Source organism: Thermobia domestica, chromosome 18 (genome assembly GCF_964235325.1).
Source record: "Thermobia domestica chromosome 18, izTheDome1.hap1.1, whole genome shotgun sequence".
NCBI classification, from domain to species: domain Eukaryota; kingdom Metazoa; phylum Arthropoda; class Insecta; order Zygentoma; family Lepismatidae; genus Thermobia; species Thermobia domestica.
The window spans coordinates 39,969,319-39,992,753 of NC_137471.1; the positions used below are offsets into that span (position 1 = coordinate 39,969,319).

Consider the following 23,435-nt stretch of genomic DNA (forward strand, 5'->3'; position numbering starts at 1 on the left):
CTACAAGAGGGACCCGCAGTAGCTCAGTGGTAGAGTTCACCTCTGGTGCCTGGGGTCTTTGGTTCCATCGCGCCAAGTTAACTTTGTGGTGGACAAATACCGTGTGTGTATGGGCTTCTCGGGTCCTTCCATTTCCTCCCACTTTCTTCATTCTACTATTTCATCTATTCCACATCATCACCGTCTCCTCTAGCCTAGCCGGCATAACTGTGGGACATAAAACTTCAAGATTTAATTTCATTTAACTACAAGAATGATCTCTGCATCTGCTAAGGTAGTATCTTGTTTTGAAACTAACATGTCATAAAACAATAAAGAAAAAGAGCTGAATATTTTAAACAGCAAACATCAAGAAGTGAAGGAAGTGCTTCGATACTATGAGGTAATCTCTGAGTCTGTTGTTGCCAACTGACAAGATTAAGGGACTTGGAAAAAGATCACGTACGCAATTATACTGTGGAGAACTGTATAAGAGAACACAGAGAGAAAGCGAAGAAAGTAATTGCTTCACTTTCGTTGTTTAAATTGCGATTAATAACACTCACAGCTTCACTTGTACAAGAAAAAGAATGTTTCCATACACAAGTTACACACTCCATAAACTAACATTCGTTTTACACACTTCGTAAATTACGGAGAGAAATAAACGACGAGTTACTAAGAACAAAAGACAAGCGAGTGCAGTAGCAAAGAATATAGGCTTTGAAAGTGTACGTCGGTGATTTTGCTGAAATTTTGCACATAGATAATAAACCACAAGAAAGCATTTAATCTGAAACGGATCACGGTAACACCTTATAGAATTCGAGATATAGGGAGTTATCTGATTGCCTGAATTAAGACCTAAATGACTTATTACGCTCCAAGCGAGATTTCGTTCATCGTATCCATGCCGAAGTCAGAAGAACAAGCGCCTAGTACTCATTATATTGATGGTTCGCGCCTAACCTGGGGTACTTCTTTAGTGTGTTTAAGACTCTCCTGAATATAAACAAATCACGCATGGTACCTTCCATTTCAATTCGGGCAAAGCATGTAGCATCACAATCTCAGATCTCGTTGAAACATTTTTATAGCACCTAAACATGTTTTTAAGGGACCCATACTTTTGTTTTGTCAAAAGAATTCCTGCCAAGTAATGGGCCATCAAAGATGAGGAGTACAATTCATGAATTGTAGAAAATATGGATAATGGTCAAATTTGGAAACCCACCACTCAGGTATGAAGACAGGCAGAGGTAAAATTTTTGTTGTATGTACATAGGGATATAAACAAACTATATTTTATTATAGTTTGATTTGCGCATGCGTATCTTCTTGTACATAAATTAATAAATAAATGTCAGTTTATCTGAATAGTCGAAGTTTACGAATTTTTTCGAGCACTTCCGTTTCGAATTTTAAAATTCTGTTTTCACGGTTGATAAGACCTAGTTACCCGCTTTTCGAAAAAAACAATTGTAACGCTTCTGTGTGCAACCGTTTTGTCGCAATAAACACCAGAAATTGATAAATTTTCCAAATTGTCACATTTGGGCGCCATTTACTCGAAAACGCCATATTTTAAAATTCTAAAATTTTACCAGATGGTTCAACTTTATATGAATAATAAACACACGAAATACCATTCTCGACCAATGTTTCATGAATAAACTACAGCCTTTTTAAGTTAGCGAGGTTCCGTTAACTTTGATGTCACAGTTGGCAACTGAAAACAATAAAATTTCAACGATTTGATTATGTTTGTGGTTCACATTCATTAAATGAAGAACAAAAGTTTTTCCTGACTCTCTTATTATTTTGATCAAAAAGGCGCTCTGAAATAATAAAATGAGCTTCCCCATATTTCTCGGTTTTCTTTAACCGAAGTAATCTGAGGTGGATATTACGATCACGAAACTCACAAATTTTTAGTTTACTTGAAACGGCCATCCAAAAATTCTGATGATCTATAAGAAGCCTGAACTATTATCTCAGTGACGATTTGGAATGCTCCAGTTAAGATTTACTATGTGCGTTGTCATTACAGTAATCGAAAACGGACAAAAATCGGAACATTTTCTTACGCGTTCCATTAAAAAAATTACGGACTTTTTAAACAGAACAATCCCAGCATAAGAATGGGTCATTTGAAATTTTATTCGACCAAAATAGGTAAGTTCGCAACCTGCGAGGAAAGTTTGTTTGTGTATTGTGCAAATTTTGAAAATGAATGAAATGAAATATTTAAGTTCAACGTCTCACGGTTATGCCGGTTAGGCTAAAGGAGACGGTGATAATGGCAGATGAGTGAAATTGTGGAATGAAGAAAGCAGGAGGAAACGGGAGAACCCCGAGAAAACCCACGAGCACGGTGTTTGTCCGCCACAAGGTTTACACGGCGCGAGCTGCAATCAAACCAGAGAACCCAAGCACCAGAGGTGAAAACTCTACCACTGAGCCAACGCCCTCCTGCAAATCTTAAGTTAGCTGCTACTGCGTTGCAACAAATCAAGGGTGCAGCCTGTATTGGAGGTGTTATGAGTGATTTATATTCTTTAGTAGTATGATCCGTAGAAAATGACAGCTGCCTTCGAGTACGTGCTAAATGTCCTGGAGTGGGAGGAATATGTGTGGAGTTTTTAATTATTGATCCTGATGAAATTGAAAGTGCTACGTATGACATATGGGAAAACAATGATCTCGTTAAAATATGTGCTACTTTTTGTTTTCGTATCGTACGTTGCTGGTTTAATTGTAAGAATTCATATTCATAACTACATCAAGAAAATCCAAAGAGAATTAATTGCTAAAAGATACAAATTCTATTTCGTGTAGACTTCACTGAAAACTGGACTGTTATTCTTTAAAGCGAAATTCAGAGCTATCACCGTAAAACGAGCAAATTTCCATTTTTACAAAACAACTGAGTTTTGAAATAATAAGCGACGAAAAAACAAGATTCGGCTCATATACTCATATTCATAGACAAGATTCTAAAAATACTCGAAAAAAGCGAAAATATAGGTTATAGAAAAAGGTTCGAATACGTGAAAATAAGTGTCTACAATTTCCCAAATCATGTTAGTGATTTCTGATTGTGCCGCATCTCTCTAGAAATCGCTTTCAGATGTTCGAGATGCAGAAAAGTCAGATGTAGCTTTGGTTTTTCAGTGAAACCGTCCATGCAAGGGTTTCTGCGACAGTATTGGGGTGGGTTGTAAAGAATGTGGCAATGCAGCACAACGTGAGCCAAAAACACACACACACACACACACATACATATATATATATATATATATATATATATATATATATATATATATATATATATATATATATATAGTATTGAAACTGTAGAGGAATTCGTCAGTATAGGGTAAGTGCAAACTCTGCGTATTACTCTTGTGTTGTTGCCAGCAAGAATAGGAAAGTGTTCGACTGGTAACTGGTATTCAACAAAGATACCTTTGGCTTTCGGAAAATGGCGAAGTTTTTATGGCAGTAACGGGTCACCATAAACTAACTTCATGCTGCCACAAAAATCGAGCTTCTGCAACTCAAACTGAAGATTTAAGATGTCTGCAAAAAGAAACTTTTTTTTACATACATATATGATAACCAGTGTTGGGTAGCAGAAATACAATGCATAAATCACGAATTACGTGAAGTGCTGTCCATGCTTCCACATGGACCTTCAACAGGATACAGGTTTCCAGAAGACAAAAACAGAAGTGAAAATAAGTGTTTTGTGATTATCGACAATGTGATACAAGTTGTGAATGCACCAAAACCTATTGAAATATCTGCAAGATTACATGCTGTTACCGAAAAAGACACAAAGCAAGCAAATGACTGGTTCACGTGAAAAAAAGTGAAATTTTGTTTTCTAAGACCATTTGAAATAAGTGAACCTAAAATTTGTTTTTTAATAGTAAATTCCATCTGAGATTACTTCGGTTTAAGAAAGCAGAGGAGTAGGGGCAGGCTCATTTTATTATTTCAGACAGCATATTTGATCAAAATAATAAAAAAAGTCAGGAGAAAACTTTTGTTCGTTATTTAATGAATGTGAACCACAAGCATTATCAAAGTGTTGCACTTTTATTGTTTCCAGTGTTGCCAACTGAGACAACAAATTTAACGGAACTTTGCTAACTTTAAAAGGCTGTAGTTAATTTATGAAATACTAGCCGAGAATGGTATTTGGTGTGTTTATTACCCATGTAAACTTAAACCACATGGCAAAATATCAGAAATTTAAAGTATGGTGTTTTCGAGAAAATGGTGCCCAAAAATGGCGATTTTGGAAAATTTGGCTATATCTAGAATTTTTTTAACGAAATGATTGCACACAGAAGCGATACATCATTTTTTTTTTTTTTTGAAAGCGGGTAATTAGGTCTTACCAACCGTGAAAACAGAATTTTAAAATTCGAACCAGAAGTATTCAAAAAAATTTGCAGACTTCGACATTTCAGATAAACTGGCTTCCGTTTGTTAATTTATGTACAAAAAACATATATCTGCAAACTAACCTATAATAAAATATAGTTCATTTATATCCGTATGTACATACCACAACAAGAATTATACCTCTACATGTCTCTGCCGCTGAATGGTGGGACTTCGAAGTTGACAATTTTCCTAGTTTCCTACAATTCATAAATTACACTCCCGTCTTTGATGGCCCATTCCTTGACGAGAAATTTTCTTCCGACTAAACAAAAAAATGGGTCTCTCAGAAACATGTGTTGTTGCTATAAAAACGTTTCAACAATAACTGAAATCGTCAAGGTAGAATTTTATTTTCTCTGCCTGAGTTGAAATGGAAGGTACGGCATATATTCGATTTAAGATATTTTTGTTAGTAATTTTGTTGTTCGTTGGTGCTTCGTCGCGTCTCTACCACTAGTGGCATAATTTTCGAAACAGAAGTGGGGCCACCGTTGTTCGTCGCAGCGGCGCTGCCAATTTTTGGCGATATGTCGAAAGTTGTCCATCGGTGATCCGCCGACGCTTACGTCATGGTGAATTATGTTTGAAAAATAAGAGAATAAAGAAGTATTTTATCCATGGTCTTTTGGCACCACTAAAGTTTGAAACGGTAAATCAGATGTGAAAACCGAAAACACGTATTCCTGATTTCAAAGGTACCTGGTATCGACGTAAAAGCATTTGTCCCAAGGTCCACCGTTAGGTTCACACAAAATTTGCAAATGGCAAAGAAAATCAAGTATTATATCATTTAAAAGTATTGCTAAAAGAATGAATGATTGTAAGATTCTCGAGTTTCCATGCTAAACTTGTGCAAAATAACGATCAAGATGCTAATAAATATTTCACTGAAAACTCTGGCCACCTCTAGAAATGTGATATCAGAATAGGTAGACACTTGTAATAACTTTGCTAAAGAACAATGCATAAGGTAAAACAAAAAGCGCCCGATTTTAGGTTTTTACATCACTAACGTTAAATTCTAAACTCCACGTCGTGCCCTATGTTAAAGGACAAGTGATTATGAATTATCATTAATGGCACGTGATATATGTATTGAAGGAATGCTAATGGGGCTAGTCCTTACGTAACCAAGTGATTGGAAACGGTAAAAGCAAAGCAAACAAAAAGAAACGGTGGATATTATCAAAGCCTGTGCCGAATTGTCTCTTCTACTCATACATAAAACTCATCTTGCCCCATCGTTCCTTAAAGGATCAGCAAACACGTTTTCCCGCTTTGACATGTTTCACCGCTTCAGACTTTTAGGGGTGTCAACGGACTTTATGGATTCTTTATTCTCTCATTTTTCAGATACAACTCCCCTCATGCCGTAAGTGTCGCTGGACTACCGATAGACAACTTTCGATCTCTCGCAAGAAATTATCGGCAGCGCTGCCTCAATTAAGTTTTGACAATTACACCACTAGCGCCAGAGACGCGACGAAACACAAACGAACAACAAAATTACTCCCAGGAAATATGCTAAATCAAATATATGCGTGATTTATTTACATTTAGATGTATCTTACACTAAAAAAGTACCCCGGGACGCCACGGAGGAAACCTCGTTTGCAGAAGGATAAATCATTGTGGTCTCAAGTTAACCAATCAGACAAATCCCCATATTCCGAGTTCGATTTGAAGGTACCGCGGTGGACACTTCTAAATGGTACACCTTAGCCGTAAATCTCCATATGGCTGTACCATTTAGAAGTGTCCACCGCTGTACAATGAACCATTTCAGATTTATTGCTTCCTGGCATTGTACCTGGTGGGTGTGCAAAATATGTGTAAAATAGCCGACGTGAACCTTCTGAGCCTCTGCTCTTTAGTACAATTTTAAACTGAGGTAGCGTGGGCAATCAAAACTTGATCCACGACACACTGACACACCAATCACAGTGACCTATTGACCCGCTGAGACACATTTTGATCCACCACCCATTATGAATCACTGACCTTTTGTGGCCAATTCCGACCCACTAAAACTTATCGAAAACTCTGACCCATTATGCACGCCTTCCTCTCTACTGACTAAAGAGGTTACACTTGTAATAAAACAATTATATTTCCAGTAGATAGCTCCTTTAAATACGTACAGGCTGCATCACAAATGCCAAGTCGTAAGTCCTATCGCTATTATAATTGCAAATATCAAAATCCAAAAGGACCTGAACTTCTTTTCTCATTAGAATCAAATAGAAAAAAGAAAAATAGAGGTATTGAAAGTAAAACGTGGACACATTCACCAGTGTTCAGATGAAGTTCCCTACAATGCGTGAGCAGAATAAGTCGATAGATTGTAAGAGTTCGGTGAGTCAGTGTGTGTCACGGTGACTGGTGTTTCGCATTAGGTCACGTGCTGTTGATCCTCGATCCACTGACCCACTTAAAAACTTGATTCATTTGACCCACGGACCTACTCCATCTCCTTTTAACATGCCTTATTTCTTAAACATACATTAACTCGTTTTCTCGATTGCGAAGATTGGCTTGAAACACATACTGGTACAGATTGCCAATGGGTGAGAAAATGGTATGATTAAAAGTGGGCAGAAAGTGCACATCCTGAAGTGAAAACAAAATAACCTACAAACTTATTAGAAACGCTTTCCTGAAAATTATGAAGTCGACAATAATTTCAATAATTTTTGATATTTTCCAGATTTCCCCTTCATCCTCTTAAGATGGGAATGAATTTGGATGTAGACATCACTGGGAAAATCACTATTCATATTAACGACCGAGAAAACTATGATAACACACTACGATCAGTCGTTTTACATCATTTCTACATGTCACTTCTCCCAACTTCCATAACTTGACGTATCTTATATCACTATATTTTCTTCTTATATTGAAAGTAATAACTCTCCAACGTTTCGTTGCTCCAGACATTCCGGAGATACGCTAGAATATACATTTATACACATACATTAAAATACTTGTAACTCTGTGAGCAACGCCTTCGGTGCTGCCCCTGTAAATTCAAAATCCAGCTGACATGCTCGTTCACGCCTAAACGTGGCATTAAATGCCATTGCGTCTGTAATCTAATAATTTTACAAAACAAATTATAAATTCGAGACTAATATCAGTCAATTGAGACATTTTATTTTCCATCCCTTCTTCACTCCACACTAATATCCTCGATTTTTATTCCTATTAAACGTTAACACCTTACCACCAACACAGGGTACTAATGGAAGCTAAACTTAGACTTAAATGTTATAGGAATTGTCGAAAACCAATTTAGGCACCCCTAGAACTATGGATTCCATAGTAATACCAGTTGTTTTGATTATTTTTTTCAAGTCACTATTTCTACCAACAAAGGAATACTAATGGCTTAAAAACAAATTTCGCCAGTAGTGTTGCTATTTATCTCGGTGATCTCCAAACTATTGACTCTACACTTATATCAATCTTTTAAAATCACTGTATATATTACTCCCTTCCACTCTCCTTTACGTACTAGGGGGTCTTACCTCTATTGCAACCTGAACTCAAACTAAAAGCTCCTCCGAACTGCTCTTAATGAACCTGCAGACCCAGAAAGATACGGATTCGAAACATTATTGATTTTCAATTATTTCTACAATTCGCAATTTCACACATCCTTTCAGGGTGCTAATGGAGGCTTACCTGACATGGTATCTGTAGTACCACTCTTTATCTAAGCGACCCAAAACGGTCTTATTTTTAATCATTTTTATGTTTGCCTCCTCTCATGAGAAGAGTAGTTATGGAAACGCTGGGGGTTAATTTGTAGTAAAATGGCATTACCACTGCTACCAGTTAACTTATCGACGCTGAAAACGTACGGTTTGACACTGATATCGGTGGATTTCGATATATTGTCGTCAGTGCGTAACCTCCTGGGCACTAGTGGGTAGAGATGGGCACGAGACGAGCTAAAACTCGACTGAACTCGAATTACAATCAAGTTTAGATTCGTTTGAAAGGTAATTTTCACAGGTACAGTTCCGAGCCTAGTCGCTGTTTTCGAGATCGAGTTTCGAGTCGTGTCGACTTTGATAAATGGCTCGCTCGTTCAGCTCGTTTTAACTCTTAAATTATGGCCTCATTAAACTGGAAAGTGACAGACATGAGAAATGTAAGCAGTGCTGTTGAGTACTTTTAGTGTTCCACACGAGAGGGTACAATTCTTACATCACATCTCGTGTCAATAACAAAACGACAACAGATTTTTTTTAATAAGTCAGCTTCAAATGACGTGGGAACCAATATAAGTATACAGGGTGAACCTGAAAGGAGTGCAAACACTCTGGGTGCAAAGTCTCATCAAAAGTAGAACAAACGTCATCTTGCATATTGTCGAATTCCGCATCATGTAAGATTGACAGGGGTACAATCTTGGAATCGAAAATTGACAATTGTAAGAGAACAGAATGATGTCGACATACTTCGATGGGTGATTAATAACATCAAAAAAAGACAAAACGTATTCTGTATGTTGACCAATTCCGTGAAGTGTACGAGTGACAGGAGTGCCAACTTGGCATCGAAACTCGACTGCTGACAGTACAAGTGAATCAGAAAGATGTGCACCGCGCAAGACTACGACCGTCTCAACAGAAAGCTTTTGTCGCAGCGAGTGACGTCACATAAAGTAGTGACAAGCGGGCGTATACCGTACAGTATGCTGGGCAGAAATGGCCAGCTCAACACCAGAGTTAAAAAAAAATTCGTTTTAAAGAAATGTATTGTTGTATATATATATATATATATATATATATATATATATATATATATATACAGAGAGAGAGAGAGAGGGAGAGAGAAATTCTAACCGATACGCACTGAGTGCTAAGATGAGAAAAGAGAAAGACTTAGAACTTTGATTCCATCACATTAAAACTAATATGTTCAGGGAAGAATATTAGTAATAAGAAACATACGTATCATATAAAAAAATCTTAAAAATTATATTTCTGACAAATCTCAAGAGAACGTTTAAACATTCTCTTAGTACTTAGTAACATTTAAAACAACAGGTTCTTTGAAAATCTTTGTATCATGCGAGATAGCATAGAGACATTTTCGTTTAGAAAACGTATCTCATTAGGAAGAATTTGTTTCAAAGAGGTATATTTAATTTGAGCTTATCTTTGGAATACTTGATGAACCAAGCAAATTGAAATTAAGCATGAAAGGTGCCTGAGATATTTAGTATTTGTAGAATCGAAAAGGTAATGTCCAGGATACAGAAATTTCTCCTGTCACCTTCAAAACGAGACGAGCAATGTATGTTTCAATAAGAGGTGAGACGAGAAGTGTATGATTTAAATGTCGGCATATTACACTCATAGTGAACATCTCGTGACGCGGGAGCGTTCTCATAATTTGCAGATAAAATTAAGAAGGAAACTAGGACATACATTTATAAAACGAGAAGAGAAAACATACTTTGAGAATAAAAACGAGACGAGAAGCCAACAATTAATTTAAGAGACGACAGGAGAAAACTTTATTTCTCGTCTCGTCTCGTGAGCATAAGTCTTCCGTATTACAAACGAGGGAGAAGATTGATTGCTCAATAGTACAGTCTTCGCATTTGATGTAAGGACCATGATTCAATCCCAAGTACAGTAGTGTTCCCCACGAGAAAGACGAGAAATAAGAATTTCTCGTATCGTCAATTTTTGTAGAATTCTCGTCTAGTCTCGATTTTCAAAGAATTTTCTAAATAGTTTTTTTCGTCTCCTCTTATCTCGTAAAGTAGTTTCTGGTCTCGATTCAGAAGAAATTATCTGCTAACTTTATGTTCCTTCATAGTAATTGGGGAGAGTAGTACAAATCTCTTTTGACATGTAATTCGGAGACGAAACCAAGTCAAGTAAAATGTGAATTTTAGCTTTTTTATTCAGAACCGACATGATATAAGACATAGATTGTAGATCTTGTAATCGATTCTTGGGTCTGTTCGGGCTGCCATTTATGTGTAATCGCATGGTCGAGTTTCTGTTTGTGGTTGTGTCCTCCGTTGTCCTACCAATGAGTATCTTCCGGAGATCTAGACTTACCTGGGTAAGACGTTGAAGGATCTCTCCAAGAAGGGATTACAAAATCATTTTCGAGTTACTCGTTGGTCTCAGTCATGAGCATTAGGCACCGAGAGGTTCGGACGCCTTGTCTCGATAACATCACGGACGATCAGGCGGTTATCCAGACCTTAACACACACAAACATCACTCATACACACAACGAAAACATACTGGGTTAAATGACTATAAATATTTATTAGAATACTATTGAAAAGAAAAATAAGGAAGAGAAACGATCACAACACTAACACCGCACATGTTTAAATATTTCCATCAATAAAATCACACTTTACTTTTACACTGTACTATAGCCCTTCATCGCTTTATATATTAGATTAAGATTCAAGATTAAGATTGAAGATTAAGATAATGATTCCACAAAATATGCTTTTCTTACATCGTTAATAGACTTGGGGGATTAGCACTGGGGAAAGTGTCACCGGGATAATCCCACGGAGTAATATGGTTGCTGCTCAAAAAATCATCAAATGTCGACGTTAATCCTTGGTAAATATAGATAATCTCCAAAGTGGAATGATTATCTAGGAGGACGCGTTTAAAACTTTGACGCACAAGGTATGTGAACGTGGGACTTATTGATTGGGGCTAGCCGTAAGAAAACGTCCTTCACCGGCTAATAACTTGGGCCCATTAGCTCAACATCATACTTGTTGCTCGACGCGACTTGCGTAGTTGCTGCCTCGAAACGTGGAGTAACACTCCTCGAAATCACAGGTTCGAGATACTAGCTGCATTGATCAAAACATCAATGTTGGCAGTTCATTCTCAAAAGCACTTAGGTTAATTCACCTGTATGTGCATACAAAAGAATTTGTTAATTTTAGTCCACTTGCCACGACGCACGGGACATTGCGATAATTCGAGCGTGTGAACGTAGAGATAACGAATTGGTAAAACGAAGAGGCTACGTTGTTCTGGCTGCCGAAGATCTGGTTAACTAGTATTTTCATAAAAGATCAGAAAATTCACTTCAGTTCCAAATAACTGTAGAATATATACTGTGCATATTAATAAATCAGGGAGAAACACTGAAAATCTTCTTAGCTCACTGAAACGTTCTCACCACGAGCTAACCTTTCAGATATATATATATGAAAACATTATGAAAGACCTATTTGTCTAATTGCGTGGGAAGAAAAACTTTCCATCGAAGGAAGAACTTAGTTGCGTCGCAGAATATTGTATAAATCAAAAAAATAATTACTGTCTTTACGAAATATTCAAAGCGTATACAAAAAATACTTCTGTAACCTGATGGCATTTATAATCTACAGTTTAAGGTGGAATTCAAACCCAAAGTGTCACACAGAAAAAGCTCACACGCTCCCACTACATCAACAGTCAGGGCTAAGATAATTACTTCAGTTACTTCTATTTATAATTAGTATGTGGTAAACAAATATGGCTATCCATTGTGCATGTTCCATCATATATTAAAAATAACCATCCTTCTTTTATGTTTCTCACTCCTGTAGGCTTGTTGATACATATTAGCAGCCTAGCGGGTATATATTTAGCACTTTTGAAATTCATGCACTACACAGACTACACTACTAAGAGATATGTTGGTTTGCAACCGAAATTAATGTATAGACACATGTCATAAGGCCTCTGTGGGGAAGAGAGAATATGAGAAGCTAATATTTATATACATCTATTTCAAGGTAGTGATTTATTGATCCGTTACTTTAATAATATTATTATTATAATCATTGAATCTGAGGAAGATGTAGTACATTTCCGTTGCCTACTTCCAGAGAAGATTATATGAAATTACTATACATAGTTTCTGGATTATTGGATCCGAAGGGACAATTGTTGAAATCCTTCCTATTTTAAGGCTACAGGAAATCCGAAAGTTCTTTATTTGTATATGAAAAATGCTATAAAGAATTAGCTTAATATCGTAGGTATTCAAAAATTAAATAACTAAATAAAAATTAATCATTTGTAAGAGTCATTGTTAAGAACTGTCTTGAGGGGAAAGAAACTACAGGCTTACCTTACTAAATTACGTATGAAGTATTGTCTGGGGTGATAATATTGAGCAATTTTTTTATGGATTGTATTCAATTGAAATTGAAAGGCACTCACTTTTGGACTTTTTCGGTAATTCACTTTACAATTAGCTACACAAGTAAAATGCACTTTTGCCTCCGAATTAAATTTATAAGCACTTGCAATAACAATTTACTGTATTTAACACCACAAACACAAAGCACAACTAAAAGAGCGCGTTCACTGTTTCAACACTCGCTTTCAACTCACGCCAACAACTATCACTCACTCGCTCTCAGAAGTCTGTCGCCTTTTGTTTGTACCTACTCGTAGTGACGTCACGGCAGAATCTAAACAGTTCCAAGGCCTTCTATTCAGAAGGGCGTCGCAAGACACGGAATTCCACAGCATGCTAAGAGATTTGTCTTTTATTGATGTTACAAATCACCTCACGAAGTATATGCACATCTTTCTGTTTTGCTCCAATTACCATTATTCGAATCACGATTCCAAGTTAGCTCCTCTGTTTCTTGGACGACGCGGAATTCGACAATATGCAAAAACGACTTTTTGTTTTCTTTCGATGTCACGAATTACCTCCCATATTTTGTGTACAATTTTCAGGTTCAGGTGAGCTTAAGCTGAATACCGTGTAATGATGTTAATTGCCTCGGTTTGGTTCAACTGAGCAAACAGCTTGGAAGGTTCGGTTGAAATGAGCCATCGACTCGGCTCAATTAAGCAGATGGTTTGAGCCGGTTAAGTTAGGATGAACCACCGACTCGATTCGACTAGGCTCAGGCGAACCATTGGCTCGAGCCAGCTTGGTTGAAACGAGTTTATTGGCTAGGTTCTATGGAGCTCAACTGAGCCGACGACTCGAGCCGTGTTCTTTGTTGTGAGCCAAAGGTTCGGTTCGGTTTGATCAGCTCACTTCTCGGTTTGGCTGGATAGGGAATGAGCTGCGAGTCAAGCCACGCGAGCCGTTGACAACTTTAAACCCGGTCCGAGCAATTTTCAACATGTTTTGAATGCACCTTGCAATGTGTTCAGGGTCGCTGGCCTGAAAAATGGTGTTACAGTTTTTCGACCGAGTGACCCCATCGGGAATAGAACCCGGGACCGCTAGCACCGAGTGTTGAAGCTACTACAGCATATCAGCGAGGACTTCACTTTGGTACGCTCCCATTCGATTCGTCGAAGAGAATTGCGAAGGGATCAACATGAACTATCAGCAGTCATATGCATGCGGTTATTATTATACGCATGATCTTTCCGAAAAGTAATAGGACTAATTTTTACAAAGAAGGTATTCACAATTTGTCTCATTCACTTAATATGCACCTTCTACATCAACACAGAGTTTCCAGCGTCTTTGCGAATCACTCAAGACACCCTGGAACGTAGAAACTGGAATAATGTTTAGCTCTCTCGTTACGTCATTTAAAATGGCTTGGACCGAGCCGTGCATCCTTCCCTTGATGATCTTTTCTCTCGAAGGAAGAAGTCTGCAGGAGCGACATCTAGGCTTTAGAGTGGCTGCGGAAGCTATGTGATCCATATTTGGTCAGAAAGTCCATGACAACAAAGGTGGTGTTTCTCAACGCATTGTCGTAATGTAGATTCTATGGTTCAGCAATTGCTAGACGGAAGCGGGTGACTCGTTTTGTGAGTCTTCCAAGTACAAGGCAGCATTCACAGTCTGACCAGGCGGTACAAACTCTCTGGTAACTACTCCTCTGCATTCAAAAAAGATGATAAACATCAATTTCAGTTTCGAGTTGCTCATGCGGGCTTTTTTCGGGACCACTTCGATAAGCAGTATTGATCATGACATGGTCTCACTCGCAAGTTTCACAGAGTTTGGCACAAAATTTCACAGCGTAACGCTGCTCTAACAAACGATTCATTGTGGAGATGACAAGGCACATTGTAAGGGGTTCACCTTATACTTGATCAACCCTCCGTGTACTCTTGTAAAAGATTGTCGACTTCTGCGCTGGTAGCTAAGATTCCCCACCACCTAAGTATCGCAGTACCATCCCCCTCCTTCAGAACGTTTTGGCGGAAAAAATCAGTTCTACTACTTCCCGGAAAAACTCTGTAATATTTTTTTCCTGACGAATTGTTTCTAAAGTGAGATTAAGGGGTCAAGAATAACCCTTGCCACTACACCATGAAGTGAAAAATATTAAGATGAGTGCGTATTATTGTATGAATTTAGATGGCAAACCTTCCAATCATTAGAAAGTGAATATGGGGTAACTATGAAATAAAGTAAATAGATCAGGGTCATTTTGCTATGAAATTGTATGGAGAACGCATTTTCAGTTGAATTGAGTTGATTTCAGTTTACCGGTCCTTTCAGCAGCGAGGCTATATGAGACGTGGACTTACTGATTAACGTGGATTCCGAACATAACTTCCCGGCGAGAAACGAACCCGAGTCTCCACGCCAAAGGCACGTACGCTAAAGCCTTAGATGACGCATTTTACGATCCCAAAAGGTTATAGTCGAATATACACTCTTAAAGAAGTATTCTGATTGCCTTAATTTAAAATAAAAAAAAAAGAACTCAAGGATTTTCTCCTCTACAAGTAAGCTTTTCTTATAGCCTCCGTGGCGAATTCGAAAGAACACGTGCCTAGTAATCGTAAGGTTGGTAGTTCGCGCCCATCACATGTATTTATCTTTTAGAGGTCTAGTGCTATTTAGACTCACCAACATGTAAACAAACACGCATATAGGTGATTTAAATATTGTGGCGGAATAATTTTGTGATTGATTGGCATTTAGCCGCGTTTCTGGCACTGGTGGGCCACAAGTGGTATCATTTCAAAATAGAAGTGGGACCACCGCGGATCTTCGCTGCTGGGCCTCTAATTTTTGGTGAGAATTTGCTAGTTGACCATGTGTATTCAACCGACGCTTACGATGTCTGGTCATGAACGATGACCTTCTGTTCCAGATTTCATGACTATGGAGGTCACCAATCAACTACCTTTTAGTAATCCGATACAAAACGTCTATCTTTCATGTTTATACTCAGTGTTGTTTTAATAATAATAATAATAATAATAATAATAATAATAATAATAATAATAATAATAGTAAGTTGTAATAGTATCATTGATAGTATAATAACTATATTGTCTATATAAGATACTTGGAACTACACACAGGATTTGACTCGTTTTCTTCGACACGACGCGAGACTCGACCCAAATTCGAGTTGTAGAAAATTTTTCAAGCCGAATTCTAGAGAAGAGCTCAAAGATGTCTGTTTCGAGTGGAGTCGAGTTCCAGCAGAAAAATCGCTTGTGCCCATACCTACTAGTGGGAGCTTAAGCGAAGTCGAAAGTGACACTATTTGCCTAAACGACCCCGAGAACTATAGATTCGACACTAATATCAATCATTGCCTAGCAATATTTTATATGTATCCCTGTTGCACTCACCATAGCTAACTCGATAGTACTCTTTTCCAGACTGTAAGAAATATGACTGAAATCACTCTGGGCAGACATGAGGTATGTTGTAACACAAACATACACATAAATACCTACACTTTTATATATAAATACATTTAAGAGAGAGAGAGTGACTAAGACATTACCACTTCCATATACAAAAGCATATCAGAGCATTGAGCTCAATCCTTATATAAAGAAATTTCGTTCTGGCTTGCTTTCAGTCTCTTTACGTGCCTTTGGGGTTAGTGAGTTTCTTACGTAATATTTTCTAGCTAGGTAGTTTCCTTTTATTTTATTTATAAATATTATTTTTTTTCTTGAACCACGAACCGATTTTGAATATGCTTTACATTTCTGACCACATTTAAAGAACGTAAATCACAGGTTGTAATGCGAATATTGAGAAGTTAATTGTGTATGAAAATAAATGTAAATAAATAAACAACGTAACTTATTGCTATTATACGAATTTGTTAATTTGTATTTGATATTCACATATCACATACCGACGTTCTGTCAATATTTCAGAGGTTATACTTTAAACGTAATAATTACTTGTTCTGAAATGGTTGAATGAATAAATATACAGCTGATGTATTTTCATATAATTATTTTACATAATTTCCATGCATTGAAAAAATAGAATATAAAAATTTGAGAGCCGAATTGGAATTGAACTCATGACCTCATGGCTTGAACGGTCAGTTTTTACCACTGAGCTAACATGACCATTCTTGAGGAGCTCCTGCATACGAAATATAATTGAGTTCATACGTAGTTTCGAGATATTGTATAATTAAGTATTTCAATCAATGTTACTTTTTTCTACGCTTAGTATCATTTCAACATGTCTTAATATATTTACCAGAAGAAAAAAAACACATCTGTACATTTTTTCCCGATTGCTAAAGTTGGCTTTGAATTTCGAACCAGTAGCTATAGTTTACTATTTTCCGAAGATGGGCATCGAAAGTGTTCATCTCAAAACATTCATCATCATATCGGTCCATCTCTTTGGAATATGGTACATGTTTTTATAGTGTAAAGTCAGTATAACAACTCATTCTTTAGACAGCCTTTCATATGTCTTAATGTTGATTTAAAAAAACTGTTTTTAATATTATTATTATTATTATATTTCTTCCGCCATTTTACCATTCTTTCCGCAAGTCGTCCAATTCATTCCCCACAATAGCCGTGCCGGGCAAATAGCCAATCTCATGTGAGTTACTAGCTTTCATCTATTGCTTCCTGATCTCAGGTCAGAGCATGGGAAACTATGGATAGACGTAAAGCCGTAATTACTTTATAAGAGTTGGAAGGCTACTCTGCAACTGCAGTAGCAGGCGAGTAAATATCCCGGCCTCTACAGGAAGGTGATAAATTCGGCAATTTGGTGCTTCACGTCAGAACGGTAATTTACGATCACCTGGTCGTCCTCATGTGTCTACGAGGCGGAGTAAGCGAGATTAGTAAAGGAAGACAGGTTATACTCACTAAGGACGTCTAGAGAGCTAAGAAAATCCTTCACTTTCCTCGCACTACGCAGACAGCTCTGAAAATGTTTCGTCATGCTGGGTTACGTGTCCGTGTTGCTCGCGTTTGCACATGCGAATGTGTGTCATAACTGGAATAAGTAGTTTTCTCAGATGAATCCATATTGACAACATCGAATAAGGAACGCTGTTTTGTATACCCAATATGACCCTGGATATGTGGCTGCATGCTATCGCAGTGGCCATGTATATATTTTATGCTGGGGTTAGGTTTCAAGTCGCGGTGCAGGGCAGCTTCACAGAATTGTAGGACATCTGGATAGCGCTCACTACCCGGACATTATGAGAAGTATCATGGTGTCATCCGTACAAGTATTTCAGCCGGACGGTGTAATTCATTTCCAGCCTGAGAAGTCGCCAATACGTACTTCCCATGTGGTTCAGGAATGGTTCGCAGGGCAACCTGAGATTGATTTAATTGACTGGCCGCCTCGTGGAGAAGACCTCATCCCATGGAAAATATGTGGGCAGAGGTGAAGCGTACTCTAATAAACAGTTGGCTTGAGGCAGATCCACCAAGAACTCGAGATGACATGTGGGACCTTATTTCAGAGACATGGCTGGAGGTAAGGGAGGCGAGAGATTTGTAACCCATTTAATAGATTCCATGTCCAGAAGAATGGAGCATGTAATAAATTCAGAAGGGTCTTGGACACAATATTAATGTCCCCACTTTAAATCCCAAAAACAGCCCCTTTAAGGGCTACCCAAACGTTTCTGAAAAAAGATTTAGAAGTAAACCTCGTATCGGATTTTTGCGCAATTCTACTAATAAAAAATTCCTGCAGGGTTTGAACTTAAAACCTCATCATTGGTAATCCCGTAGGTAATATTCATAAGTCCGAAAGGGCACAAGACCTAAACGGCATAAGTTCGAAATATATAGTACAAGATGTTAGATCTTTTGCAGTTTAGGATTAGTGGCGCAAAATGATTTTTAGGATTTGTGCCGTGTCTTTTAAGACTAGTGCCGTGAAATATTTTTAGGTCTTATGAGTTTAGGACTTGCGCTGATTAGGTCTTGTCGCTTTTTCATTCACTTGACTTAATTCTGAAATACGCCACCACCAGAGGAAATTACGACGATTCAGCACTAGTTCGTAATAAAAATGACACGAACGTAACTAATCCCAATAACAGCTATATTTGTACTACTAAAACTATTATTATCATTATCTGTTCTGCAGTTATATATGAAATACATATAACAACATATTTCATTCTAAGAACTAATTACATAAGTGGTTAAGTTACTATATTTTGTATTGCGTGTTAAGTTACTATACATGCAATACAGTTACTATATTTCACAGCATGTATCGATAGAATTGATATGTATAATCAAGAAAAAGCAACAAATAACGCAAAATTACTAATGCAATATCAAACACAATACGTTTGCAGAAACCAACCCATAATCATTTAGGAGTGTAGCCTGCAAAACTTTTCTAGGAGAGCCGGTTTCTTCATGTTAAAAGCAATACAAAAGTGTATTTCAAAATACGAAAGCTTCAATAAGACAACGAATATATACATATTTCACATGTAAATAAATACAAATATTATTGTTGTTATTATTACATTTCCAGTTTGTTACGTTTTCGAAATTTGAGCCTTGACTAGATATAGCTAAATTCCCGGGATATATTTTTCGGGACTATTCCTCGGAAGACTCCCTAAAATGAGAATTCTCCGGGAATTTATGTACAATCACAAAGAAAATTGCATTCTATTACTATATTATAATTTCAAAGTTAAATTCGTTTTTATATTACAGTATTATTAGTGTTGTCCCAAGAGGAATCCTTAAAATGTATATTCTACACGACGTTATGTTCTTTTATTAATATTTTATTATATTTAGAGAGTACGTATAAATAGATATTTACAATTTGTTTTATGAAAGTAAATATGTTTCAAAAATTGTATAGCAGGTCCACTTACTTTTAAACCGCTAAACAATTTAAATTTACATATAAGTGGATTTTCTAAACTTGACTCTACTACTGATATTATAAACATATTAAATTTTTAAATGTCATAAACAAATTAGGTTGGGTAACTGCCAGAAGACACATGTTCCTCTATTTTGTCAAAATTTGCGCATAAATATTCATGTTCCCAATATTTGCAACATACTGACTTATATTTAAAATTTTGCATTTAACATTACCACACACGACCTTTCTTCCTGCCCATTTCTAGAAATATCATGCGTTAATTTACATGTTAAAGAAGTCCGAGTACCTCTTCAGAAATTCGAGTCAGACCGACGTCTATTACTAACGGTAGCTCAGGGTTTATTAATAGTATTTCATCTCTATTTCTACATAGTTCTACATTACTTTACAAAACTGATCCTTTTCATCATTTGTAAATTAGTACTTTGCTATTTTTGGCTATTGTTTAGCTTTGGGGGCCGAGATTTTGCACCTACTTTTTAGCGATAATCTATTCCGATGCGGTTGTTTTATGGTTTCATACGTTGAATTACGTTACTAACATTAAATTCAGACAGCACTGCCGAGCGAGCGTACGCAAGTGAAGGCGGGTTAGAGGGCTCGTTGTTTTCTATCTTCTTTTCCAACAATTCACTTTGTTTCCTCACATAAATCACTTCTATTTACCTTTCGGGTTTGTACAAAGTTCCTACTGCGCTAAAAAAATTCTGCTAGATACTTTCTTGACTACTTAAACACCACTATCGACTCATTTCTTTCGCTAATAATCCTACTTTTGCTAGTTTTACCCCGCCCCCCTCCAATACTAAACAATTACCCTAATTTTAGTACAAATGGAAATGGATCTTAAAAAATCATATTATTATTTATATAAAGTGCAGCGAAAGATATTAAAGTTTTAACCTCCAAATTCTTTAAAACTTAGAAGTAAATCATAATATATTAAAATAAAGTAATTAATCATATGGTTCTTATTATTTGCAAGATAAAGTAAAGAAATGGAAATAAATTCCTTCCCGGGAATTTATAAGCCAGGGAAAAAACTCGTGAATATTCCCATTTCTTACATTCCTTCCCACGGCAATATTCCCACTGCCCATCACTAGTCTCGACAGTACATGAATTTAAAAATCACAGGTTGTAAGAAATGTACGAATAAGTTAGACATAAGAAACCACAAACTGTTAATGGAAGTAAACTTGTTTGACTGAGTTTATCTTCTGCACTCTTATATAAAAGAGTTGAGTGACTTTCTGGGCATACTGTTACAAGTAAGTCCAAAAATTTTAATTAAAAAAAAAAAAAAAAACATTTTCTTACGAAATCGGGATGTAGGAAAGATTATATTGGAAATACGTATCGTAAAAATTTGGGGCACTTTTTTAAAAGAGTAGTGCATCTCGCAAATCTCTGAAGCTAGTAAAAGGAAACTTTTCATGTAAACATTCCACTGAAAAAAAGAAACAAAAAAATCAACACTCAAAAGGAAAAGAACAAAGGGTGAATTTTCTTTAATGTTCGAATTTCCAATTTCTTGTTCTGAAAATATTTATAAAGTACGGAAGGATTTGCATCAGTTGGATGCGCGAAACTCGGTATCCCAACTCTTAACTGAAAGTAACAAAACACATGTTTCAGAGTCTTCAAAATTACACTTCTAGAAGGGAAGAAGGGTTAATTTCTATAATATAAAATGTTTCCAACAGCTTATGAGATTTGCGCAGAAAACAATTTTCCTTTAGATCTCGAATTTTCCAGTTAAGCAAACGAGAATACAAAGTGGATGATTAATTCGGTTCTTCTGATTATTTAAACATGCTGACATAGTTTCAATTTTTTTAAAGTGTCCTCTTTTACATTTTATCATAAATATTCTTAATTTGCTGTAATTATTAAACACGTTTAATAAACTCAAAACAGACTAACCCTCATTTGGGGGGACATTAGTTTGTTTTGGATGTTAAACCAGCATTTGCCGTCCGTGGCATAACCATGTTAACTTCACGCATAATCAAGGCTAAGGTCTTAAAAATAGAGCATATCTTAAATTTATTATTATTATTATTATTATTGATACTGATAATAATACTAGTTGATTCCAACGATAAGTGCTATGATACTAACAAAAAGCTAGTATTAATAATGGTAACGAGTAAAGAGTGTTATATTACGAGTATAGAAGCTATTTGCTACAGAAAGAGTTCAATACATTAAATATGTGAAAAATTATAAACTTTAAATCAGCACAAAGAACGCAAAATTTATCATGTATATAACTCATACACTACATTAATTTATTAAATACGAAGTCAATGGTGTGGAAATAGAAGAAAAACAGACATTATGAATGATGTGAGAATCACATTTGGCAGGCAGTTAAAATTATGTGACCATACTAATGCTATCATGCAAAGAGCAAGAAAGGACAACAGGATTTATTATTTCAGAACTAGAGACTATGTACTTATATACAAATTATTTGTAAGAACTAAAATAAAATCTGGTTATGTAATACGAAACAGTATATCTAGAACGTTGGCTAACAGATTGATAGTACTCTTTGTACGGATGCAATAGTAGCACCACAAGATTTTTAGGTCTAGTGCCGTTTACGACTTGTGTTGTTCAGGACTTGTGCCGACAAATGATTTTTAGGTCTTGTGGCGAATAGGATTTATACCACGAAATGTTTTTAGGTCATTTGCCATTTAGGTTTCATGTCGTATAGGACTCCTGCTGCGAAATGTTTTTAAGGTATTGTTACATTTATGACTTGCGCCAGTGACAGTTTGGCTGTGCCACAAAAAATCAGTATACAAAAAACATTTTGAACAACCCCCGTACAATTCTATTATTAAAAGTTCCTAATGATATAGTTAAATCATTTCTCAAAATAACTTCTTTCTTTTCCACTTCCGTCAGAACAGTGCGAATAAAATTCTTCGGGACGTTCCCGATGGGACCAAAATAAAGTGTTTTAAAGTGAATTTTCCAGTGTTTTAATTATTATAAAACTATAATAGAAGAACAGAAGGTGATAATTAATCGTATCCCAATTAATATCCTTAAAATAAGTCAATATATATTATTTTCTCCGTTAATAGCTTAAGACCTTACCCTTCTTCTTCAACGTTGTGTACTGCGCAGTTGGCGGAAGATGAGGAAGTGAAGGAGACAAGAAAACAGTGACAGTGCAGAATTTGTATCCGAAGAACAAAGAAGTAGTTGGATATTGAGGCGCCATCAATTGGCGCTCAGCTCTATATAATATAGTTGGCTTCTTGCACCCGCCTTCGCATAACACTCGTGGCCAACACCACTGATGTCCATTGGCGTAAACTGTAATCAGCCACTATAATTATTTGACTGCGTTAACAATCGAAAAATAAGTACTGTACTTGACAAGTTAATGACACAAACCCACTTTCATATAGTTCTTCTGTCGACGTATGCCTGCTAAGGAAGTAAAGTTTTACCATATGTGCAATCGCTTTCAAATATCCAGTTCATTACAAAAATAAAGTACATCTTTTTACCTATTCAGACGTTACCTTGGCAACCAAAATCTTTAAAATTAAGGACAATTGATGCGCAAAAATGGACGTACAACAGAAAGAGAAACTAACCATACAATTTGCAAAAAAAAAAAAAAAAAAACGTATTTAGTAATTGTAATATAGCATTCAAAACAATATAAAGATATAAATAAAACGTGTATTTCAGATAAATAACTATGTAGAAACGAAACTAAACACACACACTTTTTTTTTCAAAACGCGGCACGAGTTTACTTCCTGCCGACCAGTGACTGGAACCGATTTATCTGACCTAACCTAACCCGCGCAAAATATCACTGATAAGCACAAAAGAAATTCTTA

General features: G+C 36.5%; 1 protein-coding gene across 3 annotated transcripts in view; it reads right to left on the reverse strand.

The window, feature by feature from the left end:
* The window catches only part of LOC145675740 (uncharacterized), a 76,462-nt gene that overhangs the window by 48,699 nt on the left and 4,328 nt on the right, over nucleotides 1–23,435 (reverse strand). Inside the window, exon 1 of one of the 3 annotated variants that reach the window (XM_081746377.1) lies at nucleotides 22,675–22,990. The exons of the other annotated variants lie outside the window; for them this stretch is intronic. The gene's annotated coding sequence lies outside the window, so the exon portion shown is untranslated. Of the gene's footprint in view, nucleotides 1–22,674; nucleotides 22,991–23,435 lie in introns of those variants that run through there. 3 annotated transcript variants of the gene reach the window in all.